Source organism: Tympanuchus pallidicinctus, unplaced genomic scaffold, assembly GCF_026119805.1.
Source record: "Tympanuchus pallidicinctus isolate F22 unplaced genomic scaffold, pur_lepc_1.0 scaffold2, whole genome shotgun sequence".
NCBI classification, from domain to species: Eukaryota; Metazoa; Chordata; class Aves; order Galliformes; family Phasianidae; genus Tympanuchus; species Tympanuchus pallidicinctus.
Window position 1 is genome coordinate 40,310,513 of NW_026294721.1, and position 22,798 is coordinate 40,333,310.

At 40.4% G+C, this 22,798-nt stretch overlaps 2 long non-coding RNA genes across 2 annotated transcripts in view; one reads left to right on the top strand and one right to left on the bottom strand.

The window, feature by feature from the left end:
* Positions 1 to 5,096, bottom strand: part of LOC128080763 (uncharacterized) — a 35,136-nt gene extending 30,040 nt beyond the window's left edge. The window contains exon 1 of the long non-coding RNA XR_008206877.1: positions 4,949 to 5,096. This is a non-coding gene — a long non-coding RNA (uncharacterized LOC128080763). The remainder of the gene's footprint in view (positions 1 to 4,948) is intronic.
* A 248-nt stretch (positions 5,097 to 5,344) lies between these two features.
* The window catches only part of LOC128080074 (uncharacterized), a 46,665-nt gene continuing 29,211 nt past the window's right edge, over positions 5,345 to 22,798 (top strand). Inside the window, exons 1-3 of the long non-coding RNA XR_008206481.1 lie at positions 5,345 to 5,501; positions 6,253 to 6,512; positions 10,833 to 10,954. This is a non-coding gene — a long non-coding RNA (uncharacterized LOC128080074). The remainder of the gene's footprint in view (positions 5,502 to 6,252; positions 6,513 to 10,832; positions 10,955 to 22,798) is intronic.

Consider the following 22,798-nt stretch of genomic DNA (forward strand, 5'->3'; position numbering starts at 1 on the left):
TTAGAAAGGATGTATCAGAAAAAAACCCAAAAATTATCTGCGTACCTTGCAGATAAGATTGCAGATTTATTGGGAACTATAAGTAGTGAAAACACCGCCAAACACAAGCGGCTGACAATAAGAAAAGCAATAAAACAAAAAAGTAAAAAATAAAGTGCTTTCAAATCAGTCCCTTCAATTGTTTTAGTTTATAATGTTATTGGTAATAGAAATAATAAATTGCTATTACAATCTACGTTTTTTTTTTCTCTTTTATAAATGTAACTAACAAAGAAAAAGACCTGAGAGCCCGCAATGTATAAGTGACAGAACATGACTCAATCTTCAGTGCTAACACACTGCTCTTGGACACTGCCACCAGGCACTTTCCCATTCAGAAATGTCATGCCATTGTTAATCTTTGGAACATCCCATTCACACCGCGAGTCAGGTGCTCACGTGAGGAGTACAGCTGGCCAAGTTCTGGGAAGGTGGCAGGGCAGCGGAGTACAGGCAGGGAAGAGGCTCTATGTGCTGCCGTTTGCCTGAAGCAGAAGCTGCCAAGCATCCTGCGCCCTGCAGCTCTTATGGAAGAATGTTAATCGTATCAAAGAAAAAAAAGCAGGTGCCAGACAGTAAGCCCTCTGCAACAACCCCTCTCTTGTAGTCAGTTCTCACAAGATGTAGCACTCAATTCTCATAACACTTCCGAGTACTTCTTAGGTGTTCAGACATAAGCCTGTTAGTGACTGAAGTGTATACAACAGTGTTTTCTTTTTAATAAGAAACAACAACAATGTGTATATACAGATCCATTATTTGTATATTATTAGCAGTGTGGAAATACTGAAATGCAAGATATCTAAACGCCTCTCGTGATAAGATTAAAGCGGCAACCAACTGGTTATGTGATCCCGCTGGCCATAATATGCACACCATAACACCACAGAAGGGAGCTAATCCTGTCAGGGACAGCTCTAGACCTATTGAATATCTTTGGGATTTGACAATTCAACTGCGCTAATGAGGCAAAACTGAACTGAACTACGCTGAAGGCTGTAAAATGGATGGTCGGTAACAATGTTAACCTGTCTTCTAAATAGTTACATAGTTAATGTTAAATAGTTACAATAGTTACTCTTCCTTCTTTAAATAGCGTACTCCGAAAAGGCGTGGGAAGATTTAGTAGCTAATTTTTGTTGGGCACTCAATAGGAAAATGAGCTCTGAGCCAAAATAAAAATCTTTGTCAGATTGCTTTTATCTCTCTAGCAGATTTCTGTCTTCAGTTTTAAAATAAAACCTGGCACCATTCCCGTGCTTATTTACAACTGACCTCGAGGCAAAGGTATGCTTACTAAGGTGCTGTGGATGCACAGATACAAGAGATAGCTTTAACTCTGAAACGTTAACAATGAGAAAGATTACATGCAGAATTTGCACCCTAAAGTGCCAAAACACTGAGCAGTAGGAAGTTATTCTTCCTCCTGGAAGAACAGCAGTTCATCTGTAGGTCCTAGGGTTTACATGCCAGTCAGATCAAAATATAGGAGGCAGATATGGCCAGCAACACGTTGCTCAACCAAAAAAGGCAAATGTAACATCATACTCTTTAAAATTTCCCTCATCCTGAGAAACTCAGAACTGGCTGACTCAGACCCCAGAAAGCGCTGAGCATGGACAACTGTGTGTGCACATGCTTGGTTCCAGTGGAACCCTGATCTGCTTCCCCATACATTAGCTGTGAAAACAGTGCATGGAGTTAGGATATAAGCTTTTAAACAACACTATAACACTATCATGCAAGTTCCACTGCAGTTTGACCGCAGATGGCTAACAGGAGCCACTAACACTGGTAAATAACACACGGAAAAAACTGGTCACATCCCTATCCTGTGTTTCACTAAATCTGCTTCTTTGGTTTCTAGAGTCAAGTATTGTTGCCAAGGGTAGTGAGAGGCTGCAATAAGGATTCTGTCTTCATTGTTCTGTGCCAGAAAACCAAACCACGGCTCCCCTGAAGCAATCTGACCATCCCATACTGGAAGGGAATCTTCTGCTGTACCAGCAGCCGTATTTGGAGTCATCAAGCAAGCTGCATTTTATTTTTAACACTAGCTCAATTTAGCAGCTATCTGAGATGAGCCAAGCTGGGGCTACAACCTGCAAGGACAGCTAGCATACTTCAACTGGCTTTCAGCTCATTCATTAACTGGTCTTTTTCCAGTTTCATATCATAAAATGCATGGAATCTCTCAGGGCATGTTTATCAGCTTAACTTCATCCAATTCTAACTTGCTCAGTGTGACCTCCATTTGATGTATTCTCAATTCTTTCTCCTGCTTTGCTATGTACTCATATAAAAATAAAAAACAATATATATATAAATTGACCACAAAGATGTGCAAACATCATTATTACCTTAAATCTTATTTGTCAGAAAACAATTTGGAGCATGAAAGAAACACAGATTAGAAAATTACATTACATTATTTCAATTATACGAAAATGGCTAATCCAGGCAAAAAGGGTGTTTCAGAGTCTGAACTGATGGCCTTACAAGCATGTTTAACCTTACCAGGTGTATGACATCAAAATGATTTCCATCCTTTTGTAGTGCTACCTCTATGTGCACTCCTAATATTCAGCTACACAGAAGTGTGTGAGATTCCCTATGTGGAGGAGAGCTGTTCAGAAGCTGCTGACCCAAGGCTACCACATTAAGTAATTTTTGTTTGAGAAATTATCAGTTATAAATAGTGCCATCAGTTTGGAATTCTGAATGCTGGCTGCCTGCTGCTTCTCAGTAACACTTTGCTTTTCCTGTTTTGCTACTCATGTGGACCATACTAACACTGAGGGAAGCTTGCTAAGCCCAGCTTTCACAAGCCTTTTGGTAACTGCTTTAAACCCACAAAATACTTATTTTTGATGGAAATATGGCAATATTACTCTTTTCTAGCCACAAATTAATCTGGTATTGCTGGGATTCAAGGTATATTCTCAAATTTACTTTATAACCAGATGCTTCTAGCACACTAAGATGCAGATTTTAAAGAAGGAAATATTAACAGTCTGACAGACAAATACAGTAACATTTACAGACCTTAAGTTCTTCTATTTTAAGTTTCCAGTCACTGATTTCTTTGGAAAGCTGTATTTTCTCCATTTGAGCCACTCCAACAATTTGACTTATGTTGCTTTTGGAAGACCTGAATAATCCTTTTCTTCTCAACCACCTGTAGATGTTTCATGCTCCAGCTGCACACAACACAAATACTGGTAACCTCAAGGGCTCCCTCCTTGTCCTTCAGACATGCTCTAAGATTTGACATGGCTCTCTCAGCAGTCTCCAAGTCAGCCTATTTGCTTCTCAGAGCTTTGACTTTACAGAGTGTTTACTTTGTCGTCTTCAGTTGGACAGTCAAGGAGATTTCTCAACTGTTTTCCTTTTTTGATAAAAAGTGTACTGCTTGGAATATATATATAAATTTAACAACAGAAAATTAAATATACTGGATTGATGTGAAAAAAAAAAAAAAAAGATCAAAACAGCAAAGTTAGTGTAAAAATGTGGAGTTGGGATACAGAACCTAGCACATTTAGCCTGACCATTCTTCTATGTGTCTGTCACCAGATACAGACAGAATTAACTAGATCACACTCATTTGATTCATCAGAGCAAATCAAGGCTTCAGAAAAAATAAAAATAATAATCATCCCCATTCATCTCAGTTTATCATTACCTCTGAAGCTCATTAATGGTCCTTCTTTGAGAGAAGCTTTGAAATACTAGGTACAGAACTACGTATAAAAAAACATTAAAACCAACCACCATCTTAAAGGAAACAAACAAACAATCCTATACCAGAACAGTTAAATCATTGAATTTCACAAACATGACTTCTCCAATACTGAATGATTCTGCTCCTGCAGGTTCATTATCATAAGGCCTTACTATATCCCAGTACTTGTGCAGAAACCCTATTACCATATGGAAGAACTTATTCCACTTTGGACACAAAGCACACAGACTGCAGTGATTAGTGCAATTTATTACATTGGAATCTGTTTCATTCCATTTTGTGAATGCCCCATCCCTTGAGGCATTCAAGGCCAGGCTGGATGTGGCTCTGGGCAGCTTGGTCTGGTGGTTGGCAACCCTGCACATAGCAGGGGGGGTTGGAACTAGATGATCATTGTGGTGCTTTTCAACCCAGGCCATTCTATTATTCATTTTCAGTAAACATGATGTTTCATGTAATAACAGATACCAGATACAGAATTTCTCTACTAAGAAAAAAATATATATATGCTATCTTAATTCCTGGATATTCTTGCTCCTTCTTACAGCAAACTGTGAAGAAAAAGAACTGTCCTTATATTTATTACTGTATTATTTTCTGGCATATTAAGAAATAACTTTATGCCATAAAAATGAATTTTGTTCCTCAAACTTAGATTAGAAGGAATTCAGGGAGACTGAGGCAGTTGGTTCCTCCCCTTTATAAAGTCTTATTCTTTGTTTTGACTGGATGAGCACAGATTTTATAAACACTTGGTAGTATTGTCTGTTAAGTTTTTAACCAACAATTAGGTGGCTGTTACCCTTTTACATTTGCAGATACACACTTCTTTAAACATCTTATTCCTCAAGGGAAGGTGAGGGAGAAAAAAATGATTGCTTAGAGAGTTTGGGGGCTTAATTGGCCTAATTTGCATTTTCCTAGGTACTCTGGCAAACTGAGCAGGCCAGAGAGAGCTGCAGCAGCAATACCATCAGACACATTTAACATAATGCAACTTGAGGAAAAATAACACCTCCAACACATCTTGAGGGCACGTCATGGACAAAAACTGAAGCCTTTATCCAGAACCTGATCCCAAGTACCAGAAATGCCACCTTGTTGTTTAAACAACGCCTCCAACCCAACGCAACAGCCCCTCAAAGTTCAAAAACTCTCACACACCTGCACGAGGCTATCCTGATCCCCCTCAGCCTCTCTAAGCCCTCCACGTGTCTCCTCCCAGGTGTTTTGTTGTTTATTTTCTTAACTTTGTCGGCCCGGACGCCAGCTACCTGCCCTTCAGAAAAGCCCCTCCTGCACTGTGAGGAGAACCTCTTTTCCCGCCTCCTCCTCGTTCCCGCTTCCGCCCGCCTCTCCTCAGCGCCGCCGGAGGGCGCCCGCGCCTCGTGCTTCAGATACAAAATGGCCGCTCGAGAGCGACTCCAAGCGGTGGATTCTCCCCTCTGTGGGAAGTGCAGGTAGGTTAATGGCTTCGAGCTCGAGCCTGGGGGTAAAAATCCTCACAGGTGAGGAGGGGGCAGGGAAGGGCTTGGATTTTTGACTGCGTTCTGTCAGAGAATTGCTTTGAAGAGAGAAGTGGTGACGAACCTTCCTCCCATCCGAGGGAAGGCTCAGAGCACCAAAAGCCTCCTGCCAGAAACAGTTCACTAATAAAAGCCTGCTGACTTTTGCACCAGTCTCTTCAGAGATTAAAAATGGTTCTCTGTTCTTGAAGGTGACATATGTGATATATCTGACTGATATTTTCAGCTCCAGGTGGGAGAGCAGGCACTGAGTCACCAGTGGATCACCTCAGTAAAGGACATGGGTTGGCTGAGTGCTCTGCCCTGGACTTGGCTTCAGGGGTGAACACACAGGCTTCAATAAATGGCCCCTCCTCTACTAAGGAGTATGCAAAATGCAGCCTTTCTCTTTCTATGGTGGTTGGAACCTATGAACCAAAGGACTGGGTACTGAGGTCATGCATTTGAAATATAGAAACCTGAAGTATTTTTCTTAACAATTTGTAACTGCGAAGCGAGGGGTTGGCATGCATTTCATCCAGGAGCCAGAAATTGGCTTTGGCAATTTGGCACACATTTTGTTCCATTTACATTGGTAATCTTGATTCTTTGCTATCAGAATTACTCCATTAGTGGTTCAGAACCTAGATGTACTGCTGTTAAAGTTTGTGCTCCTGAATTTGCTAAAAAGACTTTTGCCAGTTGTCCTCAAGAGCCGATTGGCATATACATGCATATGCATATATATATATATATATATATACATATATATATGCACATGCATAGGTTTTCTCTTTTCCATAACACTTTCACAGTTATCCTGTTTCTGATGACGTATATGGCTGCATACCTTTATAAAACCTAGCTATTTGTTCACTTCTTTGCATTAAAAGGTGGAATTCATAATAAAAAATATGGTTTGTACTTGAAAAAATAAAAGAGTGGGCCCTTTATCCTTTACAGAATCACTCCTCCAAGGCCAAGAGAGTTATGCTGGAGCAAAACATGAACATGGCAAGAAAGAAGCAGCTCATCCTGAGCTCATTGTCAGCATGCTTGTATGGATGATTTTCTGACAAATCATTTACACTTCTGCCCTTCAGATGTCCAATTCTGAGCTGTTTTGGTGTGTTATTCCTCCTCAGAAGTCTCTTTGGTACAGATGAGGGCTGCATTTATTTTTTAATATAAATCACATAATCACAGAAAATAAGACTTGAGAGGTAAGTCATGAATTTTCTTCCTCCTTCCTCTGAGCTAAATAGGAGGAATATTTATTTGAACAAGATGTCGTGTTTAATTTAGCAGCTAAAAATGCAGTAGCATATGTACAAAATGTAGAAGCTGAACTTTTTCTCTTTGATTTCTAGAATTAACCTGATGACTCGTCAGCTCAGAGACTCAGAATTAATAACTTCTTTCTGAATACTTATCAGAATTTTTGCCTCCTTTCTGAAAAGCAAATGCTTGTTTATTAATCTGTGAAATGTTTGCATTTAAGTCAATAGAAAGCATTTAAACTCACGACTCTGTTAAAAACCTGTGTTACCCAGAGCACAGCAGATGGGGGCAGTATTGCTCCAGCGAACTTCTTCATTTGCAAAACGAACTTTGAATAAAAGAAGGAGTTCAGTAAAAGTCAGGGCAGCCATCAGAGAGGAGACAATGCTTTTGTTGATGATAAATATAGGGTATGTTCTTGAACTCTAAAAAGCGAAAATGATGACGATTTCTCCTGCTTTAGCAGGAGTTTATTCAAGCTTTGTGTGTGTGTGGGAGGGGGAGGGGGGAGCAGTACTTTATTGAACCCAGGTCTCTTCTGGGTCCCAACAACAGAGCTCTCAGCTCTGTTCTGAGAGGAGCTCATCAGAGAATTCCTTTCTTTTGGCAAAAAAGTGCATCTGTACTTGTGTTATGTGAGGTTCTAGCCAGAAGCAAGGTCGGGGGAATAAGGGTTTATGTTTAAGATTTCAAAATAGTTATATGTAGGTGACCGATTAATATTGGTTTGTGTTCAACACTGAAATCTATTAATGAGAAGAATTAGCTCTAGCCTCTGCCCAGAAGTGCTCGTCTGTATTTTGTTAATTCTGCTTTCTTTATCAATAGTGGCTGTGTGTTTTTAAGTTATTGTGTACTGTGTTTGTTTGTGCTGAATCTGGCAGAAGGTTACAATTTAGATTTGTGGGCCTAGATTTGCTATAATCTCTGGAATTAAAAAAATCCGTGGGTTTCTGTGGGCATCAATGGGGAGGTTAGATTTGAAAATGGCAGTTTTCTTGACGAGATGGAAATTGAGATCTATGATTAACTGACAGATTTTTAACTCCCACGTGAATGAGATACTGCTGAGGAAGCAGAACAGTATCTGCCAATGCTCTGGGGGCTGTTGATCAGACCATTTTCTTTAGCTTGTCATGGGTTTCTGATGTATGCAAGTATGTGTATGTTAATATTTTTTAGAGCTGAACTGGTATGATAGAGATGACTGAAAGCATTAACAAATGCAAAGGCAATGGGGTGTTGCAGGAGATACTAAACACACAGTTCTAGTCATACAGCAGCCGTTTGGTTTATTACAGTAAGTGGACTAATATCACTAATCTGTTATGGTGACAAGAATCACAGTTGTAAGGCTACTGCATATTTAAGTTGCTAAATCTTAATAGAAATCAAATACATTAAAGGTTAAAGTTTCACTCATCAACAAGCATAGTTAGTAAGGATCTCTCAACCTCAATGGGGGAATCTTGAGAGGCATCCCAGTTCAGAAGGAAATCACTGCTGCATAGCCTGCTGCTTCAGCACAGATAGCTCAAATTGGACTTTCTCCAACTGATGTCTTTATAGCAAAAAGTGTCTCATAGTCAAACTTAAAATCTTATCATGTTGGTTTTGACTCCTCAATTAATCTTTATGTTTTCATGGGAGATTTCAGTGGATCATCTGCGTTAGGGCTCAATCCTCTTTGATTATGGTCATAGTCATGAGCATCCACCAGGCATTCTACTATTCAAGCACTGTGTATTTCAAGGAACAGTCACATCAAGGCCTACTGTGGCTCATAAGACTGAGCAAGGCATATCTGTCACAAGGGGGAGAAAACTCTGCCCTTGAAATGGTGATGAACTTGATGGTGCTATTGACAAAAATGATTTTATATTTAGTGTGTTGTATTCAGCACCCAAAAGGAACTGTAGTTGTGGAGTAGAAGAAAAAGTACCTCAGAAAAGGTGATTGTAAGTTACTCATCAGCCATTGCCAGCACCATGAGAAAAACAGCTCTTGCTGAATATGAGGTGCCAGCAGACATTAGATACAATGACAATATTTTTTCTTGGAAGTGAATATAATTCAGAGTTCTTTGTCTTGTTAATACGCTGGCATGTTCTTGCAGTCTTAAATAGTTCTGATGGTTATGGATAGGAGGATGTATGGCCCCAAGAGATGGCTCCTGGAGCCTTAGCAAGGCCTGCAGAGGAACCAAAATGAATTGCTCTTTGTGGTGACTTGGAATGAGGGTTTTTACAGTGAAACACTAGGAGTACTTGAAATCTGATTTGAAGTGAACTGAGGGATGATTTCTGGATAAAAAGAAGCTGTAAGACTGACCATGATGTGAAGCAAATGAAAAATCAGGCCATGGAAGGGAATTAGAGAGTACAGGGTTCAGTATAAGCAGGGGCTAAAAAAGAAAGAGAAGGGTGTCTTTTCTATATTCCTCCTCTTGATTATCAGGGATGAGAGCTGGGATAAATAGGGCAAATAAAAAGCTGTAGGGCAACTGTGACATCTTAAAGGGAATGGGAATGCGGCAGCATGAAGTGCATGAACAAATGTAAATAGATTTCTTGTTTGAGATTTGCAGCTCTAAGCTTTCCAGGGTCTGAGCGCAGTAGAGTTCATTATAGGTTTATTAACACAAACTCTTCACTGCTTTCAAAGCTGGGAGGAGAAATGATGCACATCCCAGGTGCTGTGAGATCAAAAGTGCAGGCACCTTACAGGCACAGGCTGGTATCTGTTTATTCAGCTACACAAGCAGGAAAGGGGGTGGTCTGTGGGCTGCCCTCTTCATCATCCTGTTCAAGTACAGATATAAAATGGAAATTTTTGTGAACACCTCCAGTGATGTATTTTAGGAGTAAAGTCAACGTCTGCTAAAGCAATGAGATAAATGCCAGAGAGCCTACATGCATAGATAAAATATTAGATGCACTCAAAATCTTAAACTGTGCATAGTCAGCAGTGACTGCCTGCATTCATAAAAATATCCAAAGTTTTCACTGCTGATTCTTTTTTCAACATATGGGGAAAGCACAGATTTCTTGTGTTCACTCAGTGATAGTGCAGTGTTTGGAGGAAATGACATGTTTAGTGAAGTCAGTGGGTACCATGTGGAAGAAGAACACTTATGAGAGTGAAATTTTTAGTACTGCTCTGCTGTGCTGATTTGGAACAGGTCTGTTGTGTTTTCAGCAGCTGGCAGTTTGCATTGTTACAATTCCCTCACAAATACAACAGAAGGATGTGGGTTTCGGAGGCATAATAAAAGGGTGAGCCTCAGCTTTTGCACACTGCATTTTAGTGTTGCCTGCTTGATGTGCACGATTGGGCAGCACTGCTTTTCTTGCCTTAATCCATCTCTCTCTCTCTCGCTCGCTTCCTCGCCCTCTCTCATAGCAGCAGTTGCTGCAGTAGCTTTGTCAGATCATCGGAGAGAGCACAGAGAATGAAAAGAGCTCAGCTATCGTCTTAACATATTTCCCAAAGGATTAATTTCACCTACTTCTCCTGTTTTGCTGATAGACTTTTTTGCATCGTCTTATTCCAATAAATGTGGGGTATTTTCACATTTGAAATCCCTCAAAATAGTTTTTGGAATGGACTTTTTCTCTTATGTTTCCCAAGCTTTTTTTTTTTTTGACAAGTCAAAGAATTGTGTAGTAAGCGGACAATGTAACAGAGCGTGAGAGGAAGAAGACGCTTTCATTCTTTTAGTGCAGTGGGCTGAGGCAAAAAGGCCATTGTAATGGTAAATGGCACGCAGAAAGGAAGAAAAGACTGATAATCAATCACAAATGAAGCATTCGTTTGGATTTTGGCAATTTGCTGGCCAATGGCTTTTAAATGTGTAAGCTTGATTTTTCTTTTGTTGCCCACATACTGAAAAACTTAAATTGATAGACCGAGGACAGGAAGAGAAATCTTTACAAAGCCGTCATGTTCAGAATATCTGGAAATGGGCAAAGCACAGTGCTGCAACAGCAGTAAAAAGTGGCAGTTCCAAAGGAGAAATTGCATTCAGAAGAGCTGGTGGGAAACATTTTTTTTAACCCATCACCTTGGACTCCAGCTCTGAAGAAAGATTTTCCATCACAGACGTTTTTTGTTTCACGTGTTTGGGGATGGCTCGTGGCCTTCCGGGGAGTTTAATTTGCTGCTTTATTATTCTGTGATTGCCAGAGTCGGTTTTTTGTCTGAGTATGTGATAGAATAGCTGAGGATGTTGGACAATATTAACACCAGCCTATCATCTTCAGAGAGCAGCATAACCCATAGAGGAAGATACATCTACCTGGAGGCGCTGCTGCAAGGAGGCGCTCCATGGGGATTCACACTGAAGGGCGGACTGGAGAACGGGGAGCCATTAATCATCTCAAAGGTATTTTTTCTATTTTAAATGCAGTGCAAACAAATTCGGAGTTGTGCCAGATTTAAAGGGCAAGAGTTGTAAACTAACACTGGTATGCTACATTTGGCACTGTATTTTTGGCTTGATTTGGAAAACTGTAGAGACTTTATTGAAGTCACCAGGTTTGTTCAGTAGCTGAGCAACATGTGAGAGCTCTCACCACTGTTTAACTATCAAAGTACGTTTTTTGTCCCACAGGAAATATTTTTACTTTTAGAAATTATCTCTATTTCATTGAAGTCTCTTTATGAATTGGAGAAAGAGCTCTCTTTTTTTGTGAGATGACTCAGTTGTCTTGTATCATGAAAACAGCATATCTGGGCATGTTCAGTAATCCATAACAATCTCTTGTGAAGTGTGAAAAAGTGCTTTATATCACGTGATGCAGCACCTGCTAATTAGAAATTTATGTGGGGAAAAAAAAAAAGAATAATAAATGCTTATACCTATTTGGTTTACGTATATGTTATGTTAGCAGTTCACTCACACTATGTACTCTCTGCTTGTTAAAGATCTTCTCAGTATTGTACACCTTCTAGATTTGTGTTCTAGCTGACAAAAATATTTTGAGAAACAAATGAGAGAAAGAGTTCCTCAAAGTCACCATAACCAGGCTTTTATAAGAACCTGGATGCCTGCAGAAGCAGATCCTTACGACAGTGGATTTTCAAAAGCATCAATTGAATCTGTGAATATTTTAAGTACTTTTTACCTGTGGCCCTAAAACTGTTTTGAAAATGTGATTTAGGTAATTCCAAAATGTTACCTGTAATGGCTCTAGTCATTTTTCTCCTTTATGTCACCTCTCTGTCCAGCACAATCTGCTTTTTTAGTGGCGTTTATGTAGTGAGCCACTGCATGCGTGTGTATTGTCACCTAATCTCATTTCTTCATGTAAACTGGGATGCATGCAAGGGATGCAAATGATCAGAACTAATGTCAACTGAAAGAAAACTAAATCAATGCTAAATCAGTTTTGTTCAAATTCTGCAATTCACTGTGCAGATGAATTGCACAATTTTCATTGACATGAAAATGCCAGTCACTTGAATAGTTCACCTGAAAGAAAACGCTAGCAGTTTGTACATCTGCACGTTGAAAGTGAAAAGGAAGACTTGGATAAACGTTATTTAATTATAAAGAGATTTTAGAGATTTCACTGAACTCTCTTTCTTGCATTACTTTATTGGGTATAGTTTGGCACTGCTACAGAATGCAAAATTAGTCTCATTGAAATGGTCTTATATTTTTCATTTTATAAACATTGAGGGACTAACACTTCACATTTATTCGTTACATATTGGTTGTGATCGACATTTGTGAGTAAACTGAGAGTTTCTTTTTGCTTTGACATTCTTCTGTGACATAAAAAGCTCTACCCCCTGTGCTGGTTGTTTTTGTTTGTTTGTTTTTGTTTTTGGGGGTTTTTTTTGGTTGCTTTTTTTGTTTGTTTGTTTGTTTTTTAATTGGGGGCAGGGAGACAGAGAGGAAGAGGGATGGCTCTGGATGCTGAACATTAATTAATCTATGGGATTTGGTTTCCACAACAACGAGGCCCCTTAATGTCAAACATGCCTGGAGCATGTATAGTGCCACTGGGAGCTGTATGACTTATGCTTGCATACTGTGAAATAGCACTGCAAAAACGTGCATTTTTTAAAAAAACTTGGAGTTTCTGCTGAGTTTGTGCTGTCAGTGTGAGCATTTTGCTCTGCTTACGTGTTGGTGACACTGAGCTGGAGAACAGTTTGCATGACAAAGCTGTGCTTTCTGGAATCTGTGCAGCACCTACAGCTGCTTTCAGGTTTCCAGTTTCATCTGAGAAACTCATTTCTTCTTGTGTTTGAATTCTTCTGTGGGAATTCACGGTGCACTCTTTAGAATGAATTGTATTGGTAATGTAGCGGATTCAGTATTATCCTAATTGTACTGTGGAGTAGCGAGGAACTGTGGGAAATAATCAGTTGAACCATGTTACAGGCCAAACCCTCCTGTGCTTACGCAAGAGCACTAGCACTGCTTATGCAGGTACAACGTTTCTAAGCAATGTTATCTGTAAATATAAAAAGTATGGATATCAGATTTTCATTCCTGATCGTTCAGAATTAAGGTAGGAATTTTTTTCTTTCAACTTCCCAGTCTGTTCTGGCAAATCGTATTTACGTCCGTGTCAAGGTCTGTTTGCATTGACCGAGTCGTGTTAAATGGCTTCAGTGTAAATAAAAAAGTAGATTTCAGTAAATACTGAAATTGGTACCTATGAAAGCTTGTAGCTCGACTTAAATCAGTGCAACATCAGCGTTACAGACTGTGGGACAAGACAGCAAGTCTGTTCAAACATGATGATTATTTGTAGTCATCAGGAACTGGTGTTCTTTGGGACCCACAAATATAGCAAAACTCTGACCTATATTTTGAGCTGGTTGAAGGTGGTGTTTTTGAGATCTGTCTACCATCATTTTGGCAGTTCCTTGCACCAATTGCAAGGTTGTTAGAACTTCTCAGCAAAAGATGTCTTGCTGTATAGATGGACTGCAGTGCTCCTGTGCAAGAAGACAGCCTGACTGTATGTGGTTGAGTGCATAGACAGCACACAGAGTCAAACACGCTAGGAAATGCTTTGCTGAATCAGGCACGGTGCTCAGTGCATCATGGAACCAAGTATAAATCAACTAGTCAGTTGATGGTTGTGCAGCTAACGTAAATTTAGGTAGTTAAAACAGATGACCTTTATATACTAATTCTTTTTTGCCTATGGAAGCATAAGATTATATTGAAGCAGTTTGACGATGGCCAATTTAAAGTCTTCAGCACAGGTCTTTTCACAGTCTGTTTTGTTTTAGGTGGAGGATGGACCATAAACAATTTTTTTCTTTATACATCTGACCCACATTTCTTCTCTCCATTTAGGAAAACACCTTGACATTGCCACTAGTCTACTTTTTTCTATCTTGTTTCTCAACTAACCATATACAGTTCTTCACATGAAAGCTGCTTAAAGGTATTATTTTATGATTCTAGCTGTATAGGACATTTAAAAGAGCATACTCATCTTCAGAAAAAGAAATTTGGAAAATGCTGTGTCAGCAAAATGGAAATTCAGGGTGTTGACTGGCCTAGAACAGCACTTAGTTTCTTGGGAGCCTAAGGAAGTTTCTTTTGTCTTCTGGAGCTGCTGGTTAGACCACAGGAATTTAGGATTATGTGTAGTGTTCCTGATGTGCCATCTAAGCACACATTTCTGAGGATGGATCCTCAGAAATAAGCTTTGTGGGATTTAAAACATATGCATACCCAGATTTCCATTTGTATATTACTGTTTTGGTTCATTTTTAGCTGTGAAAGCAATGTTACAAATACGAAAGCACCGATTGTTCCAGGCAGCAAAGGCAAACTGGAAACAAAATGTTTATTCCCTCTCTGTTTGCTCTGAGGGTTTTTCAGGTAAGAAACATTATTCAGTATTAACCATTCTGGAGCCAAACAATCTATTTCTGCAGTCACTTTCTTACTATTATGCACAAGCCTTTGGAATAGCTTTGGTTGTTAGAGGACTCCGAAATGCACTTTCACTTTGAGTTCCATATTGATGATTGAACAAAAGAGTTATTTCTCTTCCTATGAAGCACCTAAGGCATTCTCTCACAAATAGCAGCTATCTGGGAATGCTTTTCACTGTGCTGTAGTTCATCAGTTCCCTGAACTCAAAAGGATAGGTCATTTACAGGGACTCAGGCTGGAAGTATGACACAAACTCAGGTTTATCTCTCAGTAGGGATATAGGAAGAAATAAAAGTTTAATAATGATAGGAATAACTTGGAACAGGGCTTGAGAAAGAGTCCTTAATTCCTTGTTATCAGACCTTGTTGAAAGCCTGGCACAACTTATGGTGCGCTCTGGTCTTCTGCCAGTTATTGCCCTCCAGCAATCAGTGCTTGTTGCAGCTGGATCAGGCTGTCCTCCACCATGCTGCCACCTGAGTGCATATCCTGTAGTAGTTTTGATTGTGATGCCTTGTTCACATTGCTTTCTTCAGTGAACTCGTACAGCATTTAGCAACAACCACCAATCTTGACAAGACAAAATCCAAAAGACCATTCTGGATTTTATCTGGCCCAGGGATGGACACTTATCCCTGTCTCTGCTTCTGGTCTGACTCCAAACTCTGTAGTACTTTCCCATTACGGTAGTCCTGTGAGCCCCATGCAAATGCCCAGAGCCCCTACAGGCAAAATGAAATAGTCTCACAAACTGACAGGCAGTTCCTTTTCACCCGTTCCTCATCCCTCTGTGTAACAATTGCCAGTTTAGAAGTTGTTAGCCTTTCTGTAGGGCTGCAAGCACCAAGGAGATGGATAGTTGATGCTCACATTAGTGGGACTTATTTGAAATTGGCAGATTTGAGATAGGCACAGGGATGTGAGTTGGAGCCAGAGGTGCTATGAATTCCTCTGTGGTTTTATTTGCTTGTTTGTTTGTTTGAAAGTTTCCATACTCATTCTTGTTTGGATAGACACAGACTTCATTTTTCTTATTAATCCCCCAGAATAGCTTAGGCCCTCTGTGCTGTTAATGTTGAAAAATGCTCTTCATTGCTTTTTGTCTTTCTATATACTATAAGTGTGTTGATGAATGGATTCCTTTCAAAGCCATGAACACCTTGTTACACTCATGCTTTCAGCTCTGTTCGTGCATTTAGAGCCACAGGTATGGATGTCATGTATAATATGTCAAGTCCTTAGTCAAGTTTTTTGCGTATAAGAACAGAACAAGATTGGTATGTAAGAATCACCTGTGTGCTGATCTTTTGGTACTTAACTACATCAGTTGATAAAGCATGGCAGAGTGATGTGCTTGTTGTTCCTTCTCATTTTCCCAAGGGAAAGCAATAAGTGGGCTGTCATTTATCTAGGGCTAAATCATTAAATAGTTGCTCGTGCTTGGTCTCAGTCTAGGGGCGGGCAGAAGGGTGACCCTCTGAGCAAAAAGCACCTGGGCCTGCACTGACTGATGTCCTAACAGAGTTGTAGTAAAAAGCTTAAGGACTAAATCAGTTTGGACAACACAAGCAATTTCTTTCTGATTTCCCCTCTCCCCACCCTCCCGCAGATCAGCCTTTATATTTTGCATTGGAGAAAGGTGATCTTGCCTGCTGATGAGCAGAGGGGTTCACTGTGCAACATCATCCACCAGCATGTCTGGTATTTGTTGTTAGACTGGTAATAGATGAGGCAGGTGCCTGATCCCAGGTGACACAGAGATGTGGTGGCAGTGGACCTCCACTTTCAGAGCAGAAGGGGACTGATGCTGTAATTGTTTGAGAAAGTAGAAGGGCAGTTCTTCACTACTCTTTCTTGTTTTTCAGAGCTGTGACTAGGGCCTCACAAAAGGCTGTTGATGCCAGCACATGGGACAGGATTGCCTACCTCTTCTTAAAGCTAGGGAATTGCTTGATGAAAAGGCTTCTATTGTTAGCTCCCTCCATTAGGCTGCCAATCGTTCTCTAGCACAAAAAGACTTCTGTTCACTTCCACAGCACTGAATTAGCAACTACAGACAAACTGGCTGACTGATGTAAGTGGTACCTTGCTTAGTGCTGGTGCTGCCCCAGTAAAGGCAGTAGGAGCTTTTCAGATTGAAGACAGGAGTAGTGTCAGCTGGTCTCTTATTCACCATGATGACCCCATCTTTTGGGAATACCTTGCTTGTCCTTATTAACAAAGATCAGCAAAGGTGAATTCTGAGATTCACAGACAAGTCAGTGACGTGGCTTTTGTGAACATGCATGTGGAAGAAAATTGCCCTTGAAAAGAGTCATACCTCCGTGCTAAGAAGAAGAAGACTGATGGATGTCTGTCATGCTTTATAGTTAGTTCCTTACCAGAGATCAACCCAAACAGCAAAATTTCAGTCTGAATCCATGGAGATACATTGCCTGAAAGATCAGGTTTGCATCATTGCACTGCAACAATATGAATTGCAGAAAACCATGTGTAGTGTAATCATAGAATCGCAGAATCATTAAGATTGGAAAAGACCACTGCAATCATCTTGTCCTGCTGTTGTCCCATCGCCACCATGCCCACTGACTGTATCCCTCAGTGCCACGTGGTTGGCTGGGACCCAGAAAGAAGGAGAATAGGTCAGGTAAATTACCAGCTGAGGGCATAGCGTGTCAGGATCGAGGTTTTGGGTATTATGATCTTGGACAGGCCTTTGAGAGACCACATACCTGGTCTCTCAATGGTGTGTAGCAATAGGAGAAGGAGTTATCCCATATAAACATGTGGATTATCTTCTTTATGGTACGGGTGACGGAGCACTGGAACAGCTGCCCATAGAGGTTGTGAAGTCTCCTTCTATAGAGATATTCAAGACCTGCCTGGATGCCTATCTGTGTGACTTACTGTAGGGTATCTGCTTTAGCTGAAGGGTTGGATTTGATGATTTCTCCAGGTTCCTTCTAACCTCAGCAATTCTATGATTCCGTGATGGTGATTCCACCACCTCCCTGAGCATCCTGTTCCAGTTCACTGCCACTCTCTGAGAAGAATTTGTTCCTGATATCCAACCTGAACCTCCCCTGGCACGATGGCATCCTTCAAAGTAACAGAAAGATTTAATAGACAAAATATTTTATTCTCAGGTTCCTGGTCAGAGAGGAATCATGTGTGATTAAAAACAACATGTAATCCTTTGGGTCAGTAAACAGAGCCTTCATAAATCCTGCAGTGGCTTTAGCTTATGTGAAAGAGATTAATTAGAAAAAATGCCATGTGTCCCTGTTCACTTGGCTGTAGCAGGTGTAATCATAGTAAAGGTTTACACTGATCCTAGAATGAGAAGCAGAGAATGCGCTCTTTAAATCACTTCTGCAGATTCTGCAGAAGAACTGCTTGCTTGTGGAAGACTCCACTAAACTCAGCCTTTCTCTTACTTCTTGGAAGCTAAAGACATAGGAGGAAAAACCATCACCAATAATAGCTGAGCTAATCTCATCTCAAATTTCATCAGTGTTTGCTTTTCAGGATCTTTTGGTAGAGCTCAAAACTGTGAAGCATAAATCCAGCATGGATCTACTGTGCAGAAAGTGCTCAGACTTAGGGAAAGATCTTTGAAAGAGAAAATGAGATGAATTGTAACTTGCTTGCAAACAAGCATGGGGGTCAGAGAAAAAATGTACTGAGGCCTTTGAAAATACATCACTGAACCACAAAATCTTTGCCACTTCATTGCGTGGATACAAAGCCTTGAGGGGATTTCCAGCTGATGTCAGTGAAAAATATCCAAGACCAGTGTCAGAAAACCCTAAGAAGTGTTGATATACATCAACCCAGGAGGTAAATCTCTCTTCCTCACTTAAGACTGAAGACTTTGGATTTGAGCATGAACAAGAACTGACTGGTGTTCTTCCAGCACTCTAGAGGCTTTGGGCTGTATTTCTGGTGCTGCTTAGGGGAAGCTTTCTTTTCTTGCCTGACCCACACCTGCCATTATGTGTAGAACAGGGAATATCTGCTTTACACACAGGCTACCAGCTACCATATCTGTCTCATCCAAACGGTTCCTGTATCCTTTGTTGGTCCACTGAAAACCCTTAATTCATTTAACCAGACCCTTGTTTTTAAGGAGATCTGGACTGTGTAGTTCAGATGGATTTGCCAGAACCCCAGCTCCTTAAAGAGACACAGAAGTTGTTCAATATGGTCTGTGACTGTGTATCACGCTCCCAGAGTTACAGTGAGAAAAACACCTTCTTACTGTCCATTTGTTTCATGTAATGAAAGGCTGGCGTAGGGCTCATTCGTGTGGCTGAGCTGGAAATAGAGTTCCATATTTGGGCGCTGCCGAAATCTGTTTCCACAAGTCTTGCTACTTTGCCATGAACTTAAAATAAATAAATAAATGGTGCTAGTGTTCTTGGTCAATTGAAATCAGGAGAAGGACAACAGGAACAGACAAGGCCAGCTTATCCAGGACACAGCTTGTTAACATCCTAGCTGGTATTCGAGCATAATACTAATTTTTCACACTTGCATTAAAAAATCCCATCAAAAAAACCCTCAAACCTCAGTGATGAATGATTCCTGCTGATAAGAAAATCACTGTGCTTAAATTCATTAATAGAATAGGCAGTGGGATACATTTCAAAGCACAGGGTGAGAAATAAGCTCCCAAATCCCATTAAGAAATAACAGGATTTATGTGCATTCCTCCCATATACTAACTTTCTCCTTTGGAAACATCTTGTGCTGAGTTGGTGCCATTTTTCAGGCAGGTGCAATGTTTTGCAGTTCCCACAGACCCCTCCAGATAATCTGCCAGCCTGAAAGCCACTCTCTATTCTCACTCAAGAATGGGGATTTTCCGATGTATGGCTGAATGAGGAGTTTAGCTGACAAATGTCATAGCTCCATGTTCTACAGGGTTTCAGTCACACATTCTACAATGATGCAGTAAGCAGTTTTGTCCTGTCCATCTCAGCAGTTAAAATGTTTTAAATACCAGGCAACAGAGATAAAAGAGGTGCTGCTATTCGATAGCCATTATCAACACTGCCTTATTTTCTGAATGTGACATGAATTCTAAATGTGCAATTTAGAATATTGAAGTTTTCAGACTTTTTTTTTAATACTGTTGGTGGGGTCGTATTTTATTAGCAGTTAAAGGGTTTTTGCCTTTCTGGTGAAGGCAACTTTTTGAAAATATGTCAAATCTTCACATTTGCAATTATTTATAAGAGTTTTTGTGACTTGTTTTGCTTTTAGAGGCATAGATAAATGCAAAATATTACTTCCTAGATAAAAGTAAAACTGAAATATTTAAGAAATGGTAAACGGATTCATTTCAAAGTGCAAAATGGAAACAGTTTCATGGAGCAGAAAGAGGCCAGAAAGGTCTCCAGGATCCCTGAAGATGATATAGATGAAGATGATGTAAGATGATGTTGTGGTAAGAAATGTTTGTTTGGAAGAACTGAAAGAGCCTCCAGTCCACTGCGTGTTGCAGAAAATTTTCTAACGCCTGTAGAGTAATACTGACTTCATGATAAGCAACATCAACTGTAGTCATCGAGAAGTTTTTTTTTTTATTTTCTACTCAGGTTATAATCAGCTTTTCTACCATGACAGTGTCAGCAGATGACAGCTGAAAACTAGAGTCACTTTGTGCTGTTTATGAGCGTATTAAAAAAAAATCTATTGCAGGGAGTTCCAAATGTATAGTTGTGCTAGCCTAGATGCAGTATAAAAGAATATAAATACAGCAATGAGTGAAAGTGAAGCAAGGATTAGCGAGTCTGCAAAAAGCATCAATGACTTTGCAGCTTTAATAATTATTTTGCTTGGCGTCTGTGTCATTTTATGTTCAATTTAGAGATGTTTACAGTGGCACATAATTGTCAGAATATTCACGTCCTTGAAAAATTGTGCTGGTGCTGGAAACATTCTTACTATGTGTTTGTTTGTTTGTTGTTTTTAAAGTAAGCATTATTTGAATTTAGAAAAGTGGATTTTTCCCTTATGCCAGGCCCCAGATTTTCATTTGTTGTCCGATGACCTAACTTGTCAGTGGACTGAGAGAGCCACATTTCTCAGATCTCAGTCTCATAGAAACTGGGGAATGAGCTGATGGAGTTCAGACCAAAAGGTCTGGCTGTTTTCCAGGAGCAGATATATGGCAGAACGCATTTCAAGTTTCAAGAGAGAGAGTTGTAACAGAGAAAGAAGTGGGAAATATTTGGACACAGAGGATGGGGTCGTGGGGAGAGATCTTCATTTTATCAATGCTCCCTCATTCTCCCTCCTGCCCTGCTTCACTTCATGTTAGCCTAAAAGCAGTTGCCAACGTTAACTGAATAGTGTCAGCACAGAAGGGATGCAGCCACTGACCTGACTATAAGGCAACAGCAAAAGGTTAGAAGAATTAGTCTTGTACAATAGACTTGTATTAATAGTTGTATTGTGGTGTTGTTGGCACAAACTTTGCAATTAAATAAGTTGTTGGCACTCTTCCCTAGGTTAAATTACTACTACTGTTCCCCCTGCTTGCAAGTCAATGAATACAGCACTTTTGGGGAGGCAAGTTCAAACATTTTTGTTCTTCTGGGACTCTGCACATTTCTGATGTCAAGCTAAGAGGTTTCTGCTGGGCTTTCCAAGTAGACTTCTGTTGTTATGCCTCTGCAAACAGCCCATGCAAACTAATGCAAAATTAGCTAAGCTGGGAAGGAGGTGGGTGAGAGGGAAAAGACTGATGTAGAAGCTAATGCCCTTGGAAAGAGCTCCCTCTTTCCCTTATGCCTGGACCTGGGGATGCTTCCTAGTACTGGGCTATTGTTGCAGGGGATTAAGTTTCCATCACAGCTTCATCAGGGGTAACTCATCCTTTTTGTCAGCCCAGAAAGTCAGCCACAGACACAGGGTATCCCTGCCTAGTCCTCTCCAGAAGTACAGAGCAGCTACAGTGGACAGCTGCTACAGCAGTACAGTGCCCCTACAGACCCCGGGGCACACTTTGTGCAGTTGTGCAAGGGACACTGAGAGTAGTACACCTCCCAGACAGTACTGCTTGTCTGGCAACTTCATACTTGCAATTTATTGATGTTTCCTTCTGTTTTAGGAAAAGGAGTTATTGCACTTCTTTCCAAGTCTGACTAATTCTCTAATATAGTCTATCAAAGCAACACCTATGTCCCCATTTATTCAGTATGGAGTAGCCCTAAAAATTGCCCTTTCCCCACGTAAAACCATATCATGGCTTTGTTTTTTCTACAGAGTTATCATCAAAGCTGGAGTCACCTGCAATCTGACTTCCTTTCCTGACCTACATAAAGAGTTAGATGCAGCCTAGTCCTTTGGGGTAGCACGCTATAAACAAAGAGCCTGGAAATGCTTCAGTCTCTGTGTCCCAGTGGCTGGTTTTGAAAAGCAGCAAGAATGTGTGGAGACTGTGCTCCTGTATGAGCTGAGAAAGTTGTGTGTGCTTCCTAAGAAGAAAAGACTAACAGTATACAGAAAAAAAAAAAAAAAAAATTAACATGGGTTTTCCTGAATACTACTTTTTATTTAATCCATCATCAAATGCTAATCATGAACTGTGCTTAGGTTTCCCTGCTCACCAATTACATTATCTTTTTGTAGCTTATATTGATGTTTAATAGAGACTGATAGAGAGTGAGCCATGAGCACCACAGTGGAGTTGGGAGTCAGGAGAAAGGAGTAAGCAGAAACAAAAGTAAGTGCGCTTGAGTAGCTCTGCATCACTCCATCTTCTTATGCATCTCATCGGCTGCTTAAACAAAAGGTTCCTCTACTGGCTGGAGCTGAAGAGAACCAGGGTGAGCATCTATTGTTCTATATCTTTTATTGTTCTTGAGCTGTGATCTTGTCAGCTCTCATTAGCCTAACGGGCTGGACTGTGTCAGTCCTTGGATGGGGACTTTGAAAAGCAACAAGAAATGACACAAAGTGGTTCAGCGCCTATTCCTGTTCCCCCCACTGACCCATCAGAGTCTGGGACAGAGAGGGTGTGATAACACTGCTCTGTGAGACACTCTGGCTTTTGGCAATGAAGTATAGCAGAATGTCAGTGTCAGGTTTTACTAGAACAAAGTTGTAATCCCACGAAGCAAATTCTAGTTAGAATAACTTGCATACTGACTGCAGTGCCATCCTCTTGTTTTTCCTTCCTCTAGAGCAGGTAAGGTGGTGAATGGCTGTTGTGAGAAGTTTTGGTTGCAGATGGCAGCGCTCAGTGAAATGCCTGTATTTATTTCTGTGTATAAATCTGTGTGTGTGTGTGCCTGTTTGCTG